The sequence below is a fragment of the Rhinolophus hipposideros genome (genome assembly GCF_964194185.1).
Source record: "Rhinolophus hipposideros genome assembly, chromosome: 10".
Classification (NCBI taxonomy): Eukaryota; Metazoa; Chordata; class Mammalia; order Chiroptera; family Rhinolophidae; genus Rhinolophus; species Rhinolophus hipposideros.
This window is the reverse complement of record NC_138056.1, coordinates 63,364,955-63,391,123: the sequence shown is the minus strand read 5'-3', so window position 1 is coordinate 63,391,123 and position 26,169 is coordinate 63,364,955. Positions and strand designations below refer to the sequence as shown.

At 38.8% G+C, this 26,169-nt stretch overlaps 1 pseudogene across 1 annotated transcript; it reads left to right on the top strand.

Moving 5' to 3' along the window:
- The first annotated feature begins 3,549 nt into the window (after window positions 1-3,549).
- On the top strand, window positions 3,550-4,324 carry LOC308503956 (ribosome production factor 1-like; annotated as a pseudogene). Its single transcript has one exon. The product of its transcript is annotated as a ribosome production factor 1-like (transcript).
- The last annotated feature ends 21,845 nt before the right edge of the window (window positions 4,325-26,169 follow it).

The following is a 26,169-nucleotide window of genomic DNA, read 5'->3' as shown; positions in this document are numbered from 1 at the left end:
TAATAGTTAGACATTTACACCCCCCACAAAGTGATAACCTCACTCCCGCCAATTACTACCCCTCTGACATCATATATAGCTGTTATAGTTCCACTGACTCTATTCCGTATGTTGTACTCCACATCCTGTGACTATATATATATATATATATATAAAATTATATATATATATATGTATATACATATATATATGTATATATATACATATATATATGTATATATATATATGTATATAAAATTATAGTTGACATTCATTATTATTCAGCTTCAGGTGTACAGCGCAGTGGTCAGGCACCTACACCAGCCATGAAGTGGTCTCCCTAATAAGACAAGTGTCCATCGGATACCCTGTATCATCTTTATAACATTATTGATTACATTTCCCAAACTGTCTTTCATATCCCCATGGCAATCTTGTGGAAGATTAACCATTTTTGTGTGGCTCTTCAGACAGCCTTGTAGCTGAAAACATAGACGCTAAAGGACTGCCTATCTATCAGTCAGAAATGAGTGTTAAGAATTTACTATGCCCCAAAGAGTACATAAATCAGTCTCTACAGTGGACACTAGAGAAATAACCATAAGGCATATTCTTTGTCTTAAGAAGGATGGAAACCAGATGGTCAAATATAAGAGAATAATAAAAGAAGTCTTGAGTTGTCTTGAATCAAGTACCAAATCATTGCACAATAGGTCTACAAGAAGGGAGAGGCCATAGGGTACCAAGAGCATCCAGGAAGGCTTATTGGAGGAAGCAGCCCTTGAGATGTCTAGGTTTGGGCACTCACTCTTGCCTGTGGACTCCTGTGATCCATGTATCTTCATATGAAATACAGTATTTCACCTCATGTGAAATACACACATGTATTTTCTATGACCTCACGAAATTATTCACAGACTGCTCACTCTGCCTAGAATATTTTTCCTCTACTTTTCTGCCTGGCTAAATCCCTCTTCATGGTTCAGTTCAAATATGGTTTCCTTTTCCAGAGCCTTCCCCTAGCTCCTTCGCCACCTGGGTAAAAGTCACTCACCGCCCCCTCCACCCCCTTTGTGCTCCCACAGCCTTTGTGTGTGTCTCCAGTGCAGTACTAACCACACTGTAGTGTAATAAATTGTTCATGTGTCTGTTTTCCCACTCCATGGTGCCAGGCAAGTCGTAAGTTTTCAATAAATATTGTTTCTATGGGTGGATGGGTAAATTAACTGGAGGAGAGCTTTCTAATGAGAGACCAGTGGGAGGTCTAATAATATGGGACAGACATCGAAGGACCTTTTTAAAGACAAGCCAAGGGAGACAGGCAGGCAGGAAGGAAGGCAGGGAGGGAGGATTGGAACTGGGGTTACTTTTGTCAGATGACCCCCAAAATAAAAGCCCTCCATAATCCCACTTTTCAGAAATATCTACTATAAACATTATTTGTGTTTCCCCAGCCATTTTTCTATTCATATAACTACAGTGGCCAATTTCCCTACAATTTATGTTGCCACTATTCATGTAGCAGAGTGCTGAAAAATCCAGTCACGCAATAAACATTTATTATGTGCTTAAGAATTGCTGCACTATGATAAACAAAATAGACATTACCCCTGCCTTCCATGGATTTTACAATATAGGAGATAAAACAGCATCTAAAAAATTATAAATTGTTAAGTAAATGATTAAAATGTGTCAAGATCCACCATTGCTTTTGGTGTTTCAACAGAGACATGATATGATGAAAGCAGTGTGTAGGACGATTAAGTTGGCAGCAGAATAGACTGAAAAAGAAACATGTTATGAGGGAGCTGGGCATAGGTGGTGGCAATGAGAATAGAGGGGGGAAAAAGTGAAAGCAAGAAATAACTTAAAGCAAAATTTCTTAATCTGTGGTCATGGACCCACATGGGGATACAAAGATAAACTTTAGGATTTTTAGACCCTCAGATTTGGACTTTATTTTTTTCCCTATGAATAGTAAGTTTTATAGGTTTCACTAACCTCGGTGTGAGCAATATAGCAGTGTTTTAATATCACTGACACTGGGGTTAGAAAATCTAGGCTCAAAAACCGTCGCTGTCATTTAGTAGCTTTGAAACCTTAGGCAAGTTACTTAACTTTCTGGAGATAACAAAGCAACAAAACAACAAAATGCAAAGTGCCTATTACCCACTTATTTTTATGCTATAGGGGTCCATCACCCAAAAGATAAACATCAATACTTTAAAGAAAGAATAGACAAGGCTTGATGTCAGATTGATCATGAGAGTGGAGGAAGGAGACTGAGTAGAAGAAAAGGGATTCCAAGGTTCTTCCGGGGTAGGAGATAAAATGGATTCAGATTTATTATGGGGGCATGCAGGACTCCTAAAATATTCTCTTGTGGGTGCATCGTCCCTCTGCCTGGCACAGTTTTTAGAATACAAGGAGGGATTAGATTTGCGTTCGAAGTTTTAGATCACTTTGCTGATTATCAAAAATGTTGACTTATTTTCATGGAATGCTAAATGCAAATGTGGGTTGAGCAGGGCAGGGAGGAGAAGAACGCTGAGTGGGAGAATGGAGTCGGGCAAGAAGACTTCCAAGGATCCTCAAAGTCTGAGCATCCACAAGCAGGCGCTGCTCACATAGTAGCTGATGAAGCCATTACACTAACGTCAAGACGTTGTTTACAAATAGTAACCCGCATATAGTTGCAGAGACACCCTGACAAGATTCAAAGCTCATACAACTGAAACACACCGTGGACGAGGCTGGGGATGAGAGCGGCGGCCACAGCACAGCCTGCAACGCCACCGGCTGCGGAAGAACTTCAGGACCCTGCAGTGACCGGTACGTGGCTGTCTTCCTTCCAGGCTTCAGCATGTCGGAGGTTAGGAACCAATAGCGGCGACACTGACTGTTCACGTGGTGGAAGCAGCAGCAGGGGCAGGAAAAGCTAAGAAAAATCTTAGACCATGGATGAGAATGGATTCTTGCCATCTGTAGAGGCATGGATGGACCTGGAACGTGTGGTACTGAGTGGAGTATGTAAGACAGAAAAACAGATGCAGTGTGATTTTGCTTTTATGTGGCATCTAAAGAACAAAATAAACAAGCAAAACAGAAACAAACTCATAGATACAGAGAACATTTTAATGGTTTCCAGATGGCACAGAGTAAGGTGGGGCAGGGTGAAAAATGTAAAGGCATTAAGAAGTACAAATTGGTCATTACAAAATAGTCATGGGGATGTAGGGTGTAGAATAAGGAATATAGTCAATAATACTGTAATAACTAAGTATGGTATCAGACGGGTACTAGATTTATGGGGCTGATGGATGGGAGGGGGTTTGGGGAACAAGGTGAAAAAGGTGAAGGCATTAAGAAGTACAAATTGATAGTTACAAACAGTCATGATATGTAAAGTAAAGCATAAGAAATATAGCCAATAATATGGTATTAATAATATGTATAGTGCCAGGTGGGTACTAGACAAGCCGGGGGATGACTTCTTAAATTATACAGATGTCTAACCACTGTGCTGTACACCTGAAATTAATATAAAATGATATTGAATGTCAAAAAAAAAATCTTAGAAAAGAACGAGAGGCCCCAGGTGATAAGCCTCCACCAAAACCTATACCCAAGACCACTGACAACCAGCGAGCGCATGATGAAACCACAGGAGACCCTAAGGATGAAGACGTTGCTTATGGGGAAGCTACAGATAACACCTGCTTCTTACTTGAACCGACAAACGTCTCCCAAGATTCTCATCACAACATCAGGTAGACCTCATGGGAGAACAGCTCCACGCTGGCATCAGCTCTCCACGGTTACACCACACGCACGTGTTTGCTGCAGAACAGGGCTGGCTCTGAGAAAAATTATGCCGCAGTGCATCTCAAGAGATTTCATAGATCTGATGCTTACTAATGAAGATAGTAAAACTCCCAGTGGATTAATTTGGAGTCACTTGCCAAGTGGCCCAACTGCTCTGTTCGTCTGTGTAAAGACATTAAAAGAAGAGGCAAAGACCCTGCAGCACACATACCTGAAATAATTCTGAAGAATTTTACAACACGACCGGGTCATTCTGTTTGCATCTCTCTTTCCCTGTAATCCTCAGTTTATTGGACGACAGCTTGCCACATTTCACAATCAAGAGGATTATGTCTTCTTCAGATTTCACAGATACATATTCAAGTGTGAAAAGAAAGTGGGAATTCGGGAACTTGGACCACATTTTACCTTAAAATTATGATCTCTTCAGAAAGGAAACTTTGATTCTAAATATGGAGACTATGAAAGGGTCCATAAGCCCCGGGAAATGGATACAAGTAGAAGAAAATTCCATTTATAAAGAAAGTACTGAGGGAATAGAATTGGATTTTGGTGAACAGGCCAATCTTGAATCTGTGACAGAAGACCCTTTTAAAAATGGCATTTACTGATTTCATAAACCTTCTTTTATGTCTGGAGAAATTACCAAATGCCATGAACTGCCGCTCACTATTTCTGTACGAAATACATATAAAAGTCATTTTGGTAAGAGTGTAAAAAAACACACACACACAAAGATTGTACAATTTAAACCTTGTAACTCATTGCCAGGCTACACCATTTGTTACACTGGGCTACACTGGGAGTTAATATATTTATCTTACTATAGCTTTACTTTTTCCTTTTATAATTTTGATAAAAATTTAAACCATAGAAATATTGTAAAGTGACCGTTAAAATGATTTTTGTTACATTTCCTTCATTACTTAATATTTGTATATATCTTCTGTCTTACAAATAATGAAGTTATATTATTTTCGAGTTAAAATTTTTTTTAATGCAGAAACCACAAAAAGTGCAAGTGACCTGGGCCTCTCTTGTTTTCTAAAGCAATTGTAGAGATCTGCTAAACCACTGTGATAAATGCAGTCAGGAGAGACACGGAGGATGAGGAAAGCACAGCATTTTCAAAGGCCTCCAAGAGAATTTCTGCTTTAGTCATATGTTGAAAGTTGAAAAAGGAAAAAAAAAAAGCAGGTTATTTCCTTTTTCCGCTGAGTAAATCTTTGTCTTCAACAAGACAGGTCGCAGGTGCTTTTCGAGAATCTTTCATTTATTTGTCTAGGAATTTGGGGAAATAAAAAGAAATTAAAACATATGGTTTTCTGTTCTCAAGCTCCCACTCTAGCCGTGGCATCAAGATTTATGTCTAGGAAATGATTAGGAAACAAAAGTAGATAAATCCTGGACAGCCTCTAAGGACACTGGTTCTTTCCTTTTACAGTCAAAGAAGACAATTTGTAATAACATCTTTAATTATTTAAAACCCAAGCCATATCTTCCAGGCGTATGATGCTAAATGCATTCCATTTCATGCAGAAATAGGATCTTCCCAAGCAAGGTGAAAAACACTAAATGCATGCCATGTTCATTGTCCCTTCAGGAAAAAAGATAGTTCCTTGCACCCAAAGTTACCAGGATTAGTGTGATGTGACCCTGTTACCTGGCCAAAATTGATTGAGCCAGAAATTGGGGTCAAAAGTAATTGTCAAGAGCTGAGCATAGTAATAATAGCTAAATATTTAATGAACACTAATGGTAAGTCAAACACTAGGCTGAGGCTGTCATTTGAATGTTGTATTTAATCACCACAGCAGTCCTATGAGGTTGGCTGGGATATTACCAAATGCATTTTCATAATAATTCACATATCGTTACAGAGCTATCCTGACAGGATGAAAAAAGTTCTCACTCATTACCCAACTTTAAACACATATGTCTCATGAGCAATACTCTCCATCACAGAGGCTTAGTAACTGGTCCCGTGTCACAGGCTCGTAAGTGGAATTGCTGGGACTTGAACCCAGGGTCTTTCTGTCTGCCTGACTCTAGAGCCTTTACTCTTAACCCGTAGCCTGTGTGCTCACCTCATTCCCTCAGTAAGGGTGCTCTGTCCATATCGGATGGCTATGATGCAATCAAATCCCCACCCCCCAGAAGGGTATGTTGAATGTCACACTAACAGAGAGAGAGAGAGAGAGAAGGGAAGCAACAGAAATATAAAAGAAGTAAAGATAAAGAGAAGAGGTTAGGAGAATGAGCATGAGCAGGAAGCAGGAAGGGTGAGATGACAGCTATGTCACTAGGACTAAGGCAAGGTCACACTAAAGGTTGGACACACTAAATGACCCTGACAGATATTCAACATTCCCGCTCTCATTAGGCCTAATGGTGTGACATTTTCTCAAAAAAGTCACCTGAGTACATCTCTGGCCCTTGCTTCCTGAGCAATCATAACTAACATAAAAATGATCTTTTGCTTGGGCCAGAATCAGGTTTCTAAATAAATTATCATCATAGAAAGTTAACTCTGACAACATTCCTGGCACTAATTAAAAAGCAACATGAAGTGCTCTTTAATTAATGACATAGATTACCAGTACTTCAAGAGAATTGAGGAGCTAATCTGACTACGAATTGAGGCCTGCTGAAAGCTTACTTGAAGCAGTTTTTGAGACTGAGTCTGAGAGACTTATTGGTTTTCCAGACCTTCAGCTTCTTGAAATTTTCTCCCAGCATTAAATTAATCCACCATGGAGTAAAGATGGAGTATTATAGTTTTTCCTCGAATGGAGCATCATTTAAAATAATAAATTCCATTTGTTTTACTGGGAGTAAAAGATAATTTTTCCAGGTAAACAACATATGTTCCCTTTAAATATAAAGAGAATTTAAATAACAGAATAGGTTTTCTGCCTTTTCTTAGTTGCCAGGAACCTCACTGTCATAGCATAAAGTGCAAAGGCAATAACTCATGGATTTCAGATGCCCAGGACCATTTATATATCTGCTGTTTCAAGTGCTTTTTGTTCTCTCTTTTTTTTAAAAAATAATTATCTGTTTTATATATTTTACTATTGTAAGTTATCCCCAGATATGTTTGAAATTGTTAGGTTTAACCGTCATCTGAAGTTGCCAATAGTCAATCATTTTTAACCTACAAAAGGAACAATTCCAGAGGGTTCAATCTATAAGTCAATACAAGATGGATATATGTGCACGGGGAAATGTCTCAAAGGGCGTATGGTAGAATTTTCACTGTAAAATCCTGTGGTGGGGCCATATGTGCTTTTTTATTTTCTTCTTCCTGCCTTTTGTATTTTCTAAACTTTCTATTGCTTCTACTGTACTCACCAACATTATTGCTTTTTCCTGTTTGCTTCTGTCACTGATTGTGCTTTATTAACCTGTGCTGCAGCTTCAAAAGAAAAAAAAAAGGAACCTATGTGTCTCTTCTGGAAATTTCTTGAGAACAAATACTGTGTCTTGTTTATGTATGTGCCACTGTACCTGGCACATAGGAGGGATTCAACAAATGTTTGCCCAATTGAATGAATAAATGTATCTATGTCTGGCTTAACCAAATCAGAACACAATTCATTTATAACTTTTTTAAGCAGTCGAGTTTTCTGAAAATAATTGAATAAAGCTTCATGATGACTTCTCGTATTTTACATCTTCTATTAATGTGCTAACCTTTGGATGACATACATTCTTATATTATTCAGGTGACATTTACATTTCCTTTCCGTTTATTCTGACCCAGCAGTGGCTTTTAGCATTGCATGACTATAGCTCGAAGATCATACTTGGATGGTTTCCAGATTTCTTAAATTGAACGGAAGCTATGTTCAAAGGATGTCCTTGACTGTTGTCCTCTCTGGCTTGGAATTGTTTCTTTTAATGAACCCAGAATCTATCCCATTTCTACAGCAGATAACCTTGAGGGCATGTTTGACTCAGAGCTTTCCTCTGTGTTTTACACCAGTCAGCTTGTGTAGAGTTTACAGAGAATTCCTTTAAGAATGATCAGTTTCAGATCTTAATGATGCTTTGGGCCTGAAATGTATCAACTGCTCCATCCTCCCACGTACATGGAGGCAACAAGCTGATAAAAGCCAATGCTTCTCAAAATTTCATGTGCATGCAAGTTACCTGGGATCTTGTTAAAAATGCGGATTCTGGTACAGTTGGTCTGGGGTGGGTCCTGAAGCTCTGCCCTTGAACAAGGTGCTGCCAGCCTGAGCCCACAGTTTGGATAGGAAGACTAGAAGCTCTGCTGTGTGGGTCTGGGGATCCTAAGTGTTCCAGTTTGGAGTCTCTAGTAAATTAAACATTTACACAGGCTGGTGGCATCACACTTCAGCCCTGCTCCAGGTTAGCTAAAGGGGTTCTCCAGCCCTCTTCATCCTTCCAGATGCCCTCTGCATGGTGCCTGGTGGAAGCCCAGGATTCTCACCATGGCATTCCACCCGGTTATAGCCTGTCCCTGTGCTCCAATGTGTCCTGCCACGCATCCAATTGATTCAAATTCCCACTTGAAGCTCATTTGAGGAACCAGTGCTCAATAGCGTGTCAGTAGAAAACAAGGTTTCGTGTGGTGATTTTATTTTGAAAACAAACGTCTTTGATTTGCATATTTTCATCTTTGCTCCGCCATTCACCAGCTATGGATTTCAGCAAGTAAGCTAAATAGTCAAGGTGCCCCCCAAAGATGTCCATACCCTAACCCCTGGAACTTGTGAATGTTACCTTGTGTGGCACAAGGACATTTGCAGATGTGATTATATTAGGATCTTGAGATGGAGAGATTACCCTGGATTACCAGGTGTGCCCAGTGTAATCACAGGAATCCCTATAAGAGGGAGGCATGAAAACAGAGTGGGAAAAGCAATGTGAAGTCAAAGGCCGAGATTGGAGTGATGCAGCCACAGGCAATCTCTAGATCTCAAGGGCAATCTCTAGAAGCTGGAAGAGGTAAGGAAGACTGTCTTAGAGCCTCCAGAAGGAACCAGACGGGCTGACACCTTAATTTTATTCTTATAAAACTGATTTTAGACTTCTGGCCTCCAGAATTATAAGAAAAAGAGTTGTATTGTTTTAAACCACTGGATATGCGGTCATTTCTAAAAGCAGCATTAGGAAATTAATACAATGTTTCTATTTCTTCGACTGTTAAAATGAGGCTGATGATAGCAAGACTAATAGAAGCACTGCTATGAGTTTTAAAAGGGAAATTACATATGAAAACGTTTTGAAAACTCTAAAGCTATGGCTCTCAGACCTTAGTGGAAATAAGAATCACTTGAGAGCTTGTTAAAATGGAGATTTTTCCACCCCAGAGAGATTCTGATGTGATATGTTTGGGTTCAGGCTTATGAATCTGCATTTTCAACAATCACCTGAAACTTTCTGACTTAGGTGGTCCATGGGCCACACCTACAGACATTGCTCTCCTGTGTGATTATTGCTCATAATTCAAGCCCCCTGGTGGGCCAGTGGAGATTTGGGGGGGGAAAGGAAGCAGAGGTCTAAATCGCCCCACAAAGAGTCCTCCACAAATGAGTGTATCTTTGCAGGGGGCCTCAGGTGGGGGAAGGGCATATCATTTCAGGGATGGCATCTGTAACCAAATGACGATAACTCTGTGTCCAGCGGCAGGATGTGGCAATAGCGTATGCAGGTTGCGGTCACCAGATCATACTTCTCCCTGCCATTCAGAGATATGGCATGTCCCCAGGGCAGCTTGTCTGTCCCTCATCATCAGGAGAACACACTGAACACCTGAACCAAATGCATCTTATCTATGAAAGCCATGCTCAGAGAAGAGGACAGAAAGATTAAAAATAATAATAATAAATCTAGTTGAAGTCTTATTTTGTGCTAGGCGCAAAGCTTCTGTTCTGAAGGAACTCAAAATGAGCTGAAGCACAGACATGTAGCCATCACAAGGGCAGGCATAAAGGGTAAAAAGACTAGAGGAGTTTTACAAGAGAGGAATAAAAATAGCCAACACTTCATAGGGTTTCTGGGCGGGAATTCCCACCCATTCTCGGGATTTTTTTTCGCTTTCCCATTCCCAAATCCCGAGAAAAGTTGGTCAGGAAATTGGGAAAATTGGCTCCTTGAACCCAGGTGGTTGGTAGTATCAGCCATCACTTCGTGGAAATGATTCACCAGGGAGAACAGAAAGCAGTTTATATCTCGGGATTCGGGAATGGGAAAGTGAAAAAAATTCCTGAGAATGGTCCGGAATTCCCTCCTGGAAACTCTAAGTGCTCCTAAGAACTTTAAAGTGCTTAGACCAATGCCTCATATTTTTCCTTGAATATGCCTGTCATTCATAGCGTTACCTCAGCCCACAGGGGACAACTAATTCTGCTTGGGTGGTTAATTTTATATGCCAGCTTGACTGAATTATGGGGTGCCCAGATAATTGGTCAAACATTTTGGGTGTTCCTGTGAAGGCATTTTTGGATGAGTTGAACATTTAAATTGATAGATTGAGTAAAGCAGATTGCCCTCCCTAATGTGGTAGGGCCCCATCAATGTAACTGAAGGCCCGAGTAGAAGAAAAGGTTGACCTTCCCCATGATAAGACGGATTTCCTCTTGCTTGACTTCCTTTCAGCTGGGACATTGATTTTACTTTTCCTTCGAGCTCAAACAGAAACATTGGCTCTTCCTGTTTCTCAAGCCTGTGGGTCTTTGGACTGGAACTACATATCTGCTCCCTGGGTGTCTAGCTGCTGACTTCAAATATCAGGATTTGTTAGCCTCCACAATTGTGTGAGCCAATACCTTAAAATAAATCTCAATCTCTCTCTCTCTCTCTCTCTCTCTCTCTCTCTCTCTTGCCAACAAAAATGTATACACATTTCAAGAAAAGAAAAAAACTGTATTAAAATCGCAATACTCACTGTGAGGTCAGACAATTAAGTTTGCCGACTCATCCTAGCAAAAGTACTACAGGGGCGGTCAGTTTACACAGTGGTTAGAGCACAGTGCTCATAACACCAAGGTCACCAATTTCAGGTTGTCTAACTTTTTTTTTAATTACTTTCAGGTGCACAAGACAAAATAATACTTAGACGTTTATCATTTATATCCCTCACACTGTGTGAACCCCCCTGCCCCCATCCACTATCCCTCTGACATCACACAGAGCCATTACATTTCGACTGTCTCTATTCCTAATGCTGCACTCCGCTTCTTGTAAGTATATACATACATATATATACATATATACATATATATACATATATATATATAAAATTATAATTGGCTTTCATTATTGTTCAGCTTCAGCTTCAGGTGTACAGTGCAGTGATCAGGCATCTACATCTTCCCTGAGGTGGTCTCCCAAATGGGACACGTGTCCATCAGATACCCTACAAAATCTTTACAACATTATTGATTATGTTCCCCAAATGAATTTTCAAAACCCCATGGCTATCTTGTGGTTACTGACGGTTTTCTAATCCCTTCACTTTCCCCTTTATTCTCCCGCCCATCTAACAACACTCAGTTTTTCCTCTTTGTCTCTAAAACTGTTTCTGATTAGTTCATTCACTTATTCTTTTCTTTAGATTCCGCATATAAGTGAGATCATATGGTATTTGTCTTTCTCTGTCTGACTTATTTCACTTAACATAATGTTCTCTAGGTCCAGCAATGTTGTTGCAAATGGTAAGATTTCTTTCTTCTTTATGGCTGCGTAACACTCCATTGTATAAATGTACCACAGTTTCTTAATCCAGTCATCTACCGATTGGCATTTCAGTTGTTTCCATGTCTTGGCTGTTGTGTATAGTGCTGCAATAAACATAGGAGTGCATAAGGATTTTTGATTTGGAGTTTTGGATTTCTCCGGATGGATACCTAGGAGTGGAATTGCTGAATCGTAAGGTAGTTCCATTTTAGATTTTTGAGATACCTCCATACTGTTTTCCACAGTCACTGCACCAATCTGCAATCCCACCAACAATGCACAAGCATTCTCTTTTCTCCATATCCGCGCCAACACTTGTTTGTTGATTTATTGATGATAGCCATTTTGACTGGGGTGAGGTGGTATCTCATTGTGGTTTTTATTTGCATTTCTCTGATGGTTAGTGAGGTTGAGCATTTCTTCATATGTCTGTTTGCCATCTGTATGTCTTTTTTAGAAAAATGTCTCTTCATGTCCTCTGCCCATTTTCTAATTGAGTTGTTTGTTTTTTTGGAGTTGAGTTGAGTGAGTTTTTTATAAATTTGTGATATTAACCCCTTATCAGATATATCATTGCAAATATCTTTTCCCATTCAGTAGGATGCCTTTTTGTTTTATTGATGGTTTCCTTTGCTGTGAAAAAACTTTTTAGTTTGATGTAATCCCACATGTTTATTTTTTTTCTTACTTCCCTCACGCGAGGTGATATATCAGTAAAGATCTTACTCCAGGTAATGTCTGTGAAGTTTCTTCCTATATTTTCTTCTAGGAATTTTATGGTTTCAGATCTTACATTTAAGTCTTTAAGCCATTTTGAATTAATTTTGTATATGGTGTAAGGAGGTGGTCCAGCTTCATTTTTTTTGCATGTGTCTGTCCAGGTTTCCCAGCACCATTTATTGAACAGACTGTCTTTACCCTATTGTACATTCTTGCTTCCATTGTTGTCGATTAAATGGGCATATAGGCATGGCATGGATTTATTTCTGGACTCTCTATTCTGTTCCATTGATCTATGTGTCTGTTTTTATGCTAGTACCATGCTGGTTTTATTACTGTAGCCTTGTAGTATAATTTGATGTCAGGTATTGTTATACCTTCCACTTTGTTCTTATTTCTCAAGATTGCTGAGGCTATCCGGGGTCTTTTATGGTCCCATATAAATTTTAGGATTATATGTTCTATTTCTGTGAAAAACGTCATTGGTAATTTGATAGGAATTGCATTGAATATGTATATTGCCTTAGGCAGTATGGACATTTTAACTATATTAATTCTTCCTATCCATGAACATGGTATGTGTTTCCATCTATTTGTATCTTCTTTCATTTCTTTATTCAGTGTCTTCTGAGTACAGATCTTTTACTTCTTTGGTTAAATTTATTCCCAGGTATTTTATATTTCTCTTTAGAGAAATTGTAAATGGGATTGTTTTTTTAATTTCTCTTTCTGGTGTTTTATAATTGGTATATGCAAATGCAACTGATTTCTGAATATTAATTTTGTATCCTGCTACTTTACTAAATTCATCTATCAGCTCTAATAGTTTATTGGTGGAGTCTTTAGGGTTCTCTATATATAGTATTATATCATCTGCATATAATGACAATTTACTTCCTCCTTACTGATTGAGATGCCTTTTATTTCTTTTTATTGTCTGATTGCTGTGGCTAGAACTTCCAGCACTATGTTGAATAGAAGTGGAGAAAGTGGGCAACCTTGCCTTGTTCCTGATCTTAAGGGGAACGGTTTTAGCTTTTCCCCATTGAGAATGATGTTAGCTGTGGGTTTATTATATATGGCCTTTATTATGTTGAGATATGATCCCTCTATTCCCACTTTCTTAAAGGTTTTTATCATAAATGGCTGCTGGATTTTATCAAATGCTTTTTCTGCATCTATTGATATGATCATGTGATTTTTATTTTTCATTTTGTTAATGTGGTGTATCACATTAATTGATTTGCGGATGTTGAACCACCCTTGCATACCAGGGATGAATCCCACTTGCTCATGGTGTATGATCTTCTTAATGCATTGCTGAATTCTGTTCGCTAATATATACTCTGCAGTGCTCTTAGAGACAAGCCGAATTCGGGGTTGACAGCAGAGAATTTAGAATCAGCCAGCCTGCATTTGAATTGTTGCTCTGTCACTTGCTCTATGAACTTGGGCAGGTGACTTAAACTTCTTAAGCCTCCATTCCTTCATTGATAACGTGGGGATGCTCCCTTTGCTGTGAGGATTAAATAAAATGATGTACATAAGGATGGGGCCTGGTACGTAAGGATATGTGCTCAAGAAATTATTATTATTATTAATGCTTCTGGGTCTCTTTTACATCTAGTGTATTACTAGTTTTTTCTTTGTTTTTTTTTCGTTTCAGATATGCTTCTACAAACATTTTTGTGCATTTGGCTTTTAAAAAATTTTTGAATTTATTTCTTGGAATAAATGCCTAGAAATAGTATAATTAGGTCAAAGACTGTGAGATGCACAGCGAATTGATGCTTAGCACAGGCTCTAAAGCCAGACCACCTGGGATCAAATCCTAGCTGCCCTACTTCCTGCCTGTGTGATTTTGGGCAGGTCCTTCACTTCTCTATGATGTGGTGTTATAGAATTTGTATTAGTATTAGTTGTTTTTATGAATATGTATTATGAATTTACATATGGGCAGGTTACCTTCAAACACTGTGATTTGATCCCATATTAACTATCCCATTTGACTAAGAGCAGAACTTATTCTTTGTGTCTATCGTTTTATTAAAAGTCTTTTCACATTCTTTCTCTGCTTTCTTTTATTTTATCATATATTTTTTATTTTTGTTTTTCATCGTATCTGTCTTTTCCATTATAAAATTTTCTGTTACTTCAGGAGTCAAAAATTATATTCCATTTGCCTTATCTAAATGACTCTAAGTGAACGGGAAGAAAGATATTTGGGGAACAGAAAGCCTTTTTAGTATCTTTTATGTAGCACCAGTGATGAGAAATGAGAGGGCAATCGCAGCAACAAAGGACTCTGAGAAACACAGGAATTTGACGGGCTTTGAATCTGAGGTAGAATTACTCACATAGTGAGATAATGGGAAAAGTGGGGGAAATGTCAGATTCAGAATCAGAACATCTTTTTGTCAGCAGTATGACCTTTGGCAGGTGGACAGAATGTCTTCTGGTCTCACACAAATCATTTTCAGACAACCTTTTAAACTTTTGCCTACCAAGCCATATGCTGTTACCAAATCAAGTACTCAGTAGAGAAGATACTTAAAAATGGAAAGAGGGTGTTATTGTAACTTGGGAAATATGGACAAAAAGAAATAAAAAGAAATGGGACTCATTGCCAAATGGCATATATTTCCACCCCTGGCTCTAGAGTACACTGCCCTCGAGGGTAGGCATTTTATTCATGAGATGAATGGAAATAGATGGAATGATTTCTCCAGGACTAGTTGAAATCCACTTTTCCTACACACAGAGCTACAGAAGTAGGGAAGCCTGTGTGTCAGGTGTTGTCCTGAACAACATGGGTGTGAAAGGAACGACTATGAAACTCTCCTCCCAGCACTCCTCCCCAAATATTGTCCAGTGGATTAAGGGTGAGTTCTCACCATCCCCACTTCTTGCACCTCTACAGCATCAGAAGTCGAGACACAGTTCTCCTCGCACCGAATGGAATGAGCCAAAGTCTAAATTTTATTGACTCCCAGTTTTCATCTGTTCAGGAAAACAAGGTTAATGGAGGACACTGTTTGCCTGGCCGACTTGAACTGCCTGGATTTTAATAGAGTTTTAAATCCAAATATACTTACTGTCTGAATTCTAGATGTGATAACATGCATTTATTCCTCTTTCCAAGGGTAATGTACAAAAGGGAATGTTAGGAATAAGAAAATACCCATACGTTGACTGACATCTGTTTTACCTTTCCTCATTCTCCAAGGTTAGATAATAACAAATGAAATTTAAAGAAATATCCAATACAACAAGTCTGTTAGCTCCTCTCAATCTCAAGTCATCATCTGTAAAATGGGAATAATAGTAATGCCTAGCTCTACCTGCCAGAATTGTTATGTGTTGAGATAATGTATTAGGTTGGTGCAAAAATAATTGCGGTTTTTGCAATCATTTTTAATCTTTTAAAACGCAATTACTTTTGCACCAACCTAATACATAACATTGTTTTATAAACCAGTGAAGTCCTTATAAATATTAGTTAGTTAATATTTATATTAGCTTCAAAATCTAAACCATTCTGTAATACATCATTCTATATATCACACTGTGTGTTCACCACCCAGAAATCTATGTAACTTTACTAACAATTGTCACCCCATAATTCCACTCACTACTAACAGAAACAAGAAAAAGACAAGTATTCAGAAACACAGTAAGGATGATAACAGCCAAAGCGATTCACTGATTTTCATTGAATACACAAATTATGTAAATTTAAATATTAATTCTATTAATTTTTTTAATTCATCAATTTTTAAAATTTTTTATTAATTCCATTCTTATATTTTCCCTGTTTGTTTTGTTGTTCTCCTTTTCTAATTTCTTGAGTTGAGTGTTTCTCTATTTCCATTCATTATTATTGATAATGAAAGAGTTTAAAAATACAAATTTACCTCTGAGGATAACTTTGGCCATATTGCAAATGTTTGATATGCAGTGTTATTATTGCTATTTTCTAAGTAGTCTGTAATTACAATTAGATTTATTTTCCCTTTGATCTAGGTTTCTCAGAGAGAATTTTAACATTTTCGGGCAGTTGGATTTTTTTTGGTTTAGACTCCTTAATAGTTTTTGCCTCTATTGTGCATTGATCAGAGACGATTGATGATAAATTTTCTGTTTAGTTTTGGAATTTATTGAGATTTTCTTGTGGCTTACTATATGTTCAATTTCTGTAAATAATCCTATGAGCACATGAAAATGAAAAGTGCAGTGTTCTAATTTTCTTAGGTATAGAATTCTGCATATATACATTTATTACATCACCTCATTAATTAAACTATTTATCTTCTCTGTGTTAATATTTTTCAAATGGGTGAGCTATGGATGAGGTTCAGGAGATCTGCATGTGCTTTTTTATAGGGAGAAAGCTCGCAGTTTTTTTCAAATTCTCAAATGGATCTGTGACCCCCCCAAATATTAAGAACCTTTTTTTATATCCTACTTGATCTGTCAAGGATTAAGAAAGGAAAGTTAAATTACTGAATGTAACTTAAAATCCATGTTAAAAATTATTCTCAAACAAATTAAAATTATAATTATTTTATTAGTATAGAAAGTTCCTAAGAAACAGTCATATTGATATTTGCTTGTTTTATTCCAGAGCCTAGAAGGAAACTCATAAGGAGTCTGGGCTTCTATGGGCTGGCAGAAAAAGAAAAAAAAAAAAGGGCCAAGTCACTTTATCAAAATTTTTCAAATCAGAAATATGTTGGTCACATATATTCCATTTTCTCTGTGAGTGTTACCCTCAGTCTTTTATAATCTCCTCTGATGAATTCTTCATCTCTTCTTTGCATACTCCCTCTCCGTTGATGAGCTGAGGAGGTTCAGTCCCATTTTGGAAAACGAATCCGTCCTTAGGGGTCTCAGTTCAAAGTCACATACTTCCTCAAGTGAGGCAGGAAAGTTAATGCATGGGAATTACAACCATTTAGAAACCAACAGCCAAATTACAGATGTACCTGGAACAGGAAGTATCTGCTGACAACCAAGTCATGCATTTTTCAGTGGTGTACATGAAGAATTTAAAGTATTTAAAGGAAAGGCTGAAGAGGTCTTAAAAGGAACAGTGAGGATTGAAATTGTGACTCATGTTCTACAAACATCCCTATACCTCATCCTCAAAAGTATTAGAAATTCTCAGGACAGACTTATCCACCAGGCACTCAATACTATGTAAGTATGCATGATTTTTTCAGGGCCCATGAAAGTATCTTAATTTTAATTTCATTTAAAAGCTGAAGAAAAAAATGACTATGATAATAATAATAATAGTAATAATGAATATATAATAGGGAATCCAGCCTGGATTATATTTGCCTTTATACCAATGCAGTCATAAAATATAAATATATGGAAGAAGGGACCCATGAAGGCAAATGCCCCCACATCCCATGAAAGTTATAATGAGACCCTGGAAATAATTATCCATCCAACATGGTGACTGGTCAGTATCTAAGTAAAAGCCTTGTGAAGGTTGTCTGATGTGTGTTCATGCATGGTTTTGAAGCATTGTTTACAACAAATTATATTCTCTTAGCAGAATGCAAATCGAGGCTGTGTAGTCTCTTTGCGTCTGTGCTCCTTTCTTCCTGTTTACTTCCCTGGCTCTTTCTCTCCATGAACTTCTCTCACTTGCTTATTTCTTGCACATGGACCAACAGTCCCAGCCCCAATTCAACCTCAGACCTACTGCTGCTGTTGGGTTTTGTGGAGCTGAATTCAAATCCTCTGTTGGAGCACCCTCTAGACTGGTGGTCACCATATATCCAATTAGCGGTAGCTGATCTTTCCCCCTTCACTCTTCCTCCCCACTCCTGCATACCCCTTGACCCCCAATGTAGGTATGGCTGGTCCTTCTGCAAGCTGTGTTGGAGCAGCTAATGGGATGTCTTCTACCATTCGGTTTTAACACAGTAGAAAATAATCATAGTAAGAATGAGCCTAGCAGAAATCAGTGGTCTTATTACAGTTACGTTATTATACTTTCTCATGCCCTTGATTGTCATTTTGGCACATATACAACATATGGGAAGCAGAAGGCTCAATCCAGGAAATGCCATTTGCAGAGATGATGTCTAATCCAGGCATCTCTTAGCAAAGAGACACATTGCATAATCAGGCAGGTCTCCTGCGTGGAGATCAAGCCATTCACTGAAAATGAACAGACACCCGCTGAGTCCCTTTTTGCTGGATGAGTGACCTATCTGAGTAAGTATCCACGTCACATACACTCCTGTCACTTCGGGATTGTAATAAGCCCTCTTCAGTAATGATTATGTATTAGGAACATCTAGTAGATGTGACTTTAATAGCAAATTGAACTTTATTTAATTATCACAGTGTCACACACCTCTCTACCTCTACAGAATGTCAATATTCAATATGCACAATATTGTCTCACCAAAAAGAAGTATGATTAGTGCAGAGCAATTTGGTATTACTAAGATATATATTGTCTACCTCAAAAAAGATGAACTTTGAAATACAAAGAAACTTTTATCTGTCATTTTTTTCAATTTATATGTGTCACGTCTATTTAAATTGAAGAACAGGGAAGCTCACAGTCTTTTCTTGATAAGAAGAAAGCTTTGAGCAAAGAGCCTAATCAATGACAGTTGTTTTTTCTTTTAATATTATCTTACCAGTAGAGAAATTGCAGAAGTTCCGTTATGAATATTGTATCAGCCAGGGTTAAGTTTTTAAAGAACAGAATCTATTCAGGAAGTTGAAGAGAAAGGATTTGTTAAAGGGTGAATAAGGGTTTGCTATACCATTGGGGGGCAAAGACTTGCCCTCTAGGCTGAACTTCCAAGATCAATTTCCAAGACCAAACTGTAGAAGTGGGTGAAGGGAGGGGTGGCCTCTGCAACCGTCAAGATGCTGCCGATTCAGGAAGCTGCTATCCCAGCTGCCTGCTCCTGGACGCACTGCCCCTCTGCCAACGCTACTGTCCATACCAGCCAAGCAATGTGACATCTTGTCTCTCTTCCCATGTGGCTTAGTTCTAAATCAAAGTTTCATTTTGATTTCATTTGATTTGTGAAGTTCTAGCTGCAAGGAAGTCTGAGAAGTATAGTTTTTAGCTTTCTGGCCTCGGCATGTTAAAAGGGGGCCAGAATGGGCCAATTGAGCCAATTTAGATTACTGACCATGGGTATATAATTGGGTAATACTGAAAAGTGGCGAACAGTGAAGGTGAAAATCAGATATGATCATGTTTTGGTTTTATTTTTTTCCTTTCAAGACTGGAATTGTATTAATCACAATCTTTGGTTCATTATATACTCATGGCAGGGATCTACATATAGACCCCGAATCATTTAATATAATAAACATTATGGGCTCACTCACCACCAACATAAAAGCGAGATCTGTGACAATAACCTACATGTAGTCAAACGTCCCCTGACGTTCCCCTACCTAGGAAACCATCATCCTGAATTTCATGTTTTATTGCAACTATGTATATTCTTACAAAAGACCTTTTTATTCTAGAGTTTTGATACTGTTATAAAAATTGGATCATACTCTAATCTTTTGGTTCTTACTTTTTGCACTGCAATTTCTATTGCTAGATTCATTCATATTTTGCATTTCACTGTAGTTCATTTCAACTGCTGTCTTCCATTGCTGAATGTGACAACATTCCATCATATGAATATTCATCCATTTTTCTCGTAATGGATACTTGGACTGTTTCAAAGTTTTGATACTTTGAACAGTGCTGCTTTTCTTTTATACATACAAGAGCTTATTTGGGGTGTTTACCAAAGATGGAATTACTGGGTCATGGAGTCATAGGGAATCTTTTAGTTTGGATTGGAGTTCTCTATGTTGAAGGTCATCAGAAATACATAATTTTCAGCCACATCTAATTTAAAAGTAGTAAACTAACCATCAACGAATATGAAGTATAGGACTTAAGAGAAACAATTAATAGTTTATCTTTGGCATTTTTGTACCTACTCCTCTCCTGAAATGTCCCTTCCCCCAACACCCCCTTCCTGATCTCGGTTGAGAGTGACCAGCTAATAGAAGTTCCTTGATATTCGACAACCAATCATCCTTGTTAGACCACTACCTTAGGACCCTGGTCTCTATTTCTCACATTTCTCCAAAACCTCTTCCTGTTCACACTACCTTCCTTTAGCCGCTGAAGCACAAAGCTATTCTGCCGCCACACTGTAGAGAAATCTCTAACCACATTAGGAAATTGATAAGGACATAGAGCGTCTATTAAGTCCAGCTTGATTTAATGTAACATAATCATCAGATTGTGATCAGACTTTTGATTTACATCCGGCTGCCTGATCTATAGAGAGAACCCTTAAATTTCGTATCTGTCATAAGATGGGTTCCCCTGGAAAGTCTCTGAGATAAAGATTTATGTGCGTGTGGTGTATTGGGGGGACTCTCAGTTACAACAGCAGTCAGGGATTGAGGAAAGCAGGATTGGAAAAAGGGGAAGTTAAACAGCAAAACAGTTCCAGCAGAGGCCTTGGCTGAATTGCTGGGATGCTCTGGGGCTGAGATGACGAAGTTTAGCTAAAGCTCTTTCGGTGTGGATTCCAGCTTGGCTTCCAGCTTTCAAGGCTTTTTCTAATTGATGGCCCTTTAATCAGGTAGTGAATGGATGCCTTTCTTTTCTTTTTTTTCTTCTTTTATTTATTTGTTTATTTAAGTATTTATTTATTGGGGTGACAATTGTTAGTAAATTTACATAGACTTCAGGTGTACAATTCTGTATTACATCATCTATAAATCCCATTGTCTGTTCACCACCCAGAGTCAGTTCTCCTTCCATCACCATATATTTGATCCCCTTTACCCTCACCTCCCACCCCCGCCGCCCTTAGTATGCCTTTCTATTCATTCCCACGGCTTCAAGTCCGGCCAAAGTCTTTACGATCCCACAAACCTAGACTCTTGCAATAGTCTCCTACCAGTGACCTCCTTCAAGTTTCTCTCAATCCCAGCCTTTTACACAGACCTGAGTAAAATCAGTGGGCTACTCCTGCTTTCTCTAAGTAGCCGCTAGCCATGGGAGGGAGAGAAAACATGCACAGATGAAATAACTTGAATGAAGTAGAAAATAATAGATCAACTAAATCATGTACTTAAAAGAACCTATAATAGTGTGATTCAAATTGAATATATAAATGTGGAGGAGGAAAAAAAAACACTATTCCATAGCATATGTACACACTTTCAAAGCCAGAGGCCAAGGGACTGCCTTGTCCAACAGTATATCCACAGGGAGGCTTAAGAGAAACCTTCTCAATCTGAAAATGCTAACGTGTATGAAGCTGAGCCTCACTCTCCTGATTCACCAATGGTTAAGGAATAAGCAGGGGATCAAAGTCAGATTTCTCTTAACGGAATTACCTGGAGTGATAATATTCTAAGTAAGGATCACATGAAGTAAAGATCAAAGTTAAACAAATTACTCTTTCAGTTTCCTATATTTCGGGAAGGTACTTACCAGTCCCATAAAGCTCTCTTGGCTTGTGCAAAGGATAATATAAATCTCTGAAAGTCATAAAGAAGATGAGGAGGCTCTCTCTAGAGGGTGCAGATATCAGGGTAAACCACAGGATGTGGGCCTCCCAATAGCCAAAATATTCATGCCATTGAAATATGGATAAAAGAAACTCTGAATTTTAGTTTTTAAGACAGGAAACCAAAGGGAAGAGGATGCAGAGGGCCAAGATGCAGCCTGAAGAATGAAGGATTGGACATGTCAAATGACTAGTTACAGTTAGTTACTAAGTTACTAATTAAACATTGAGATCAGGGGATGCAAAGTAAGATGAAAATAGAGTCCAGTAGGTAAAATAGATGAGAGAAACAGTTGAGCAAATAGCACACAAAGCCTCAGACGCATAGCTTCTGAGTTAGAGTAGTTGGGGCGTGGGCCAACTGCAGCATGCATGCCCCATCTAAGGAGGGCCTGGCCTCTCCACACCACTCGATTTTTGCCAACTAGAAAGTCAAGCCCTGTGTTGGCAGAGTTCCTGAGTTTACAAGAGAAATATTTAAAATCTGGACTTTTAAATGGGAGATATTCCAGTTTTTAAAAAGTCCTGGAGGCAGGAGAGATTGTAGGGGTGAGGGAGAGATACAGTATAATTAAGTCTAGAACTATTTTCATAATTAATGTCAAACCCCAGGAGTTAGGTATTTTAGTATCTGTTACTCGAAGATTTGTTAATGGGGGGAAAGCTTTTATTAAATTAATCAAGCCTTTTAGTAAATCTCTATTTTTATTATCTTATTAACCACAACAGCCATCTATCTATCGGTGAAACAGTAGAATGTATCTGGATGAGCCAAATATTTCATTTGTAATTTCATTGATAATGCTTTCTGTGTACATTCATTCATTCAGTTATTCATTCATTCACAAAGCTTTATTGAGATCTGCTTCTAGCCAGACACTACACCTATCGGTTCATGGATCCCAGGCAATATTTCTAAGCCCCTGCTGTCCACGACTGTGGTACCCAAGGTTGAGGATCATTGAGAATTATTGACATATCACTTCATCATAGTAATGTCTCCATGCTGGTCACTATGCTGAGGATTTCACACAAATAAATTAAATGGACACAGATCTTGCCTCACAAGATTAGAAGGATCCGATACAAAGTGATATGTATCCACACTGATACCTAGAAGAGAACAAATTCAATATAGGTCTTTCGGGATATCGTCCCTTTTATTTCTCTAGCAGCATTATTTGCCTAGGGTTCATCACAAGCATTGGACATTGCTCTAGTTCTCAAGTCTATTTGAGTTTTGTCGATTAATTTTAATCTGATATATTTTATCAAATTCCTCTCCCAACCTTCCCCCTTTTGCTGTGTACTATAGGAAGTAAGAGCGTGGCTCTTCACTTGTGACTTTGACAAGTAACATATCTATCTATGTTAACAAGCCTCAGAAAACCTAGCTCGAACTGTATCGCTCATGAAACTGGAAGGTCAGGATGTGTCTGTTTCAGGTACAGCTTCATCCAGGATGCCATACAATCCCTCTTGTGTGCTGCTCTCCCCATCTCTTACCCTTGCTTTCTTTTCCCTGCTCGCATTCTTGTGGGAATAACCTGCTGACTGTCTTACCCTGGGTGCCTAGCTTCCTACCTATGCTGGTCCCTGGCTGGAGTTTCTTCATTTTCTCGTATCCTGCTGTTAGATTTTTTATTTCTGCATCCCCCTCTGAGCAGTCAGTGCCAGCCCGCTTTGGATGAATTGCTTTCCTATAATCCAGCTGGTATTCAGAGTTTTCAGACTTTGTGCCTGAGATGGCTGAAATGTCAGACTTTCACACTGGAACAGCGCACGTTCCATCACATGCACTTCTACTCCTCTGGTTCTATTCTTTTTCACTGTGGTAGAAACCCACCTCATGGCAGACTCAGGGTCCCTCAAGTCTGAATGTACCCTGAAAAATATGCTTTCTGCCCAGGAACAGGTTCTGCAAAAGATTCTGTTGTCCAAGAAGAGGGCTCTTCTAGGAGTCCCTGAATTTAAATGGAAAAAAGAATATGTCTTAGGAGCTGTTGCCTGAAGATATCCTCGTTGTTCAGAAATTGTTTTTCCCATCTCATTATCAAATCTGTGCTCTGTATCATCCATGCCTAAGTTCCTGCCCTCTCGGTTAAAACTTCTCCTTTGATACTCGCAGGCATAAAACCAACACCAATCACGCACGTGTTCACCAAAAGACATGTACAATAATGTTTATAGTAGCGCTATTCATAATAGCCTCAAACTCGAAACAACCCAAATGTCTATCACCAGTAGAAAGGATAAATGTATTGTGGTATATTCATACAAAGGAAAGCTGTTCATCCACGACAGGGGCCAAACCATGGCTATACCAAACAACATGAATGCATCTCACAAGATAATAATGAGCATAAGAAGCCAGACACAAAAGTGCATAAAGTATGATTCCATTTGTGTAAAGTTCAAAGCCAAGCAAAGCTAATGTAGAGTTTTGAAGTGGTTCACGTACGGTATGGAGGAGGGCATGAGGTGGGGGGATTTCTGGGGGCTTGTAACGTTCTGTATCTTGACTTGGTTTCATAGCGGTACTTATTTTGTGATAATTCATTGAACTACACACTTATGCTTTGCGTCCTGTTTTTTAACTCAAATGGATTTTTCTTAATAAAAGTTGCCCATTAGCTTCATTGCCAAGGTTTTGTTTAGATCCCACTTCTACAGGTGAGCTGCTCCTTCCCAGGTATTTTTTGGGAGCCATGTTGGGCTGGGAGGGTTATTTCCTTGAGTAGCTAGCAAAAGTGTGTGTGTTTGTGTGTGTGTGTGTGTGTGTGTGTGTGAGAGAGAGAGAGAGAGAGAGAGAGAGAGAGAGAGAGAAAGAGAGAGAATGAGAATAAAACTCTTTCAAATAGGGAAAGCCAAGGTTGGAGGAAGGCAGACAGTTATAAAAAAAGGTGAGGTCATAATTAGATGATGAAAAAGGAGGCAGAAACCGTTGGGATCGAGACGCAGCAAGCATGAGAAGGTATAGAGCACAATGTTACATGTGGATCTACGGCCAGAATCCCTGGGTTGATATCCCAGATCCACTAACTTCTGTTTCACCTCGGGCAGGTTACTCAACCTCTGTGTGTCGCAGGGCCCTCGCCCATGAAATGCACGTGAGAAGCCAACGGGTGATGCGTGTCAAGCGCTTCCAGCTGTGCCTGTCCCACGGTGGGGCTCAGCCCATGCTCATTACAGCGACCACTAGTAGGTCTACTTTCACAATCCCTGTGCTGCCATGGGACTGCCCACTGCTTTTCAGTTTTCCAGGGAAGCAGGGAGACTGTTCTCTCCCTCCCAATCCTTGTTCTAAAGTTCGGACATCAGATACCTTCCCTGTACATAAAAGCTCAGACTAGAGAACAGGGTCATGTTGTAAAAATAACCACTCACACCACACTATGTGAATTGAGGGTCCCAACTTCATGAAAAAGAGGAATAAGTCAGTTTCTGGGAAAATAGCAAGGAATGACTTAGGAGGTAATGAGAGAGGAGGACAGTATAAATAGAGAACATTATGTTAAGTGAAATAAGTCAGAAAGAGAAAGACAAGTACCATATGATCTCACTTACATGCGGAATCTAAAGAAAAGAATAAGTGAATGAACTAATCAGAGACAGTTTTGGGGACAAAGAGGAAAAACTGAGGGTTGTTAGATGGGCGGGGCGGGGGGGTGGGGATAAGGGGAAAGGTGAAGGGATTATAGGAAACAGTTGGTAACCACAAGATGGCCTCAGGGTTTTTGAAAATTAATTTGGGGAACGTAATCAATAATGTTGTAAAGATTTTGTAGGGTAGCTGATGGACACGTGTCCCATTTGGGAGACCAACTCAGGGATGATGTAGATGCCCGATCATGGCACTGTACACCAGAAGCTAAACATTAATGAATGCCAACTATAATTTTATATATATAATGTGATGGCTCAGTGCGAGGTTGGAGGGATAGTGGATGGGGGAAGGGGGTTCACAGTGTGAGGGATATAAATGATGAATGTCTAAGTATTACCTTGTCTTGTACACCTGAAACTAATAAAAAAACAAAACAAACTTAATAGCTTAAAAAATACTTTGTAATATAAGTTTTTCCTACTAAATGTAAATAAAATTTCCTTTGCAAAATATAACTGTATTATTCAACTGGGAAAAAAAATAGCACATCGGCGGTCCACTTTTATTCAAAATTAAACCGTCCGTCCCTCTACACACACAATGTCAAAGTGTACATTATCCCTGAATATTTGCCCCAGATTAAACTCTGTGCTTAGCCAAGTCGAGATTGATGTTTCTTCAGTTAGAGAAAAAACAGGTCACGCTTCATGAGATCAACACTTTTATTTTACATCTCTCTGGCTT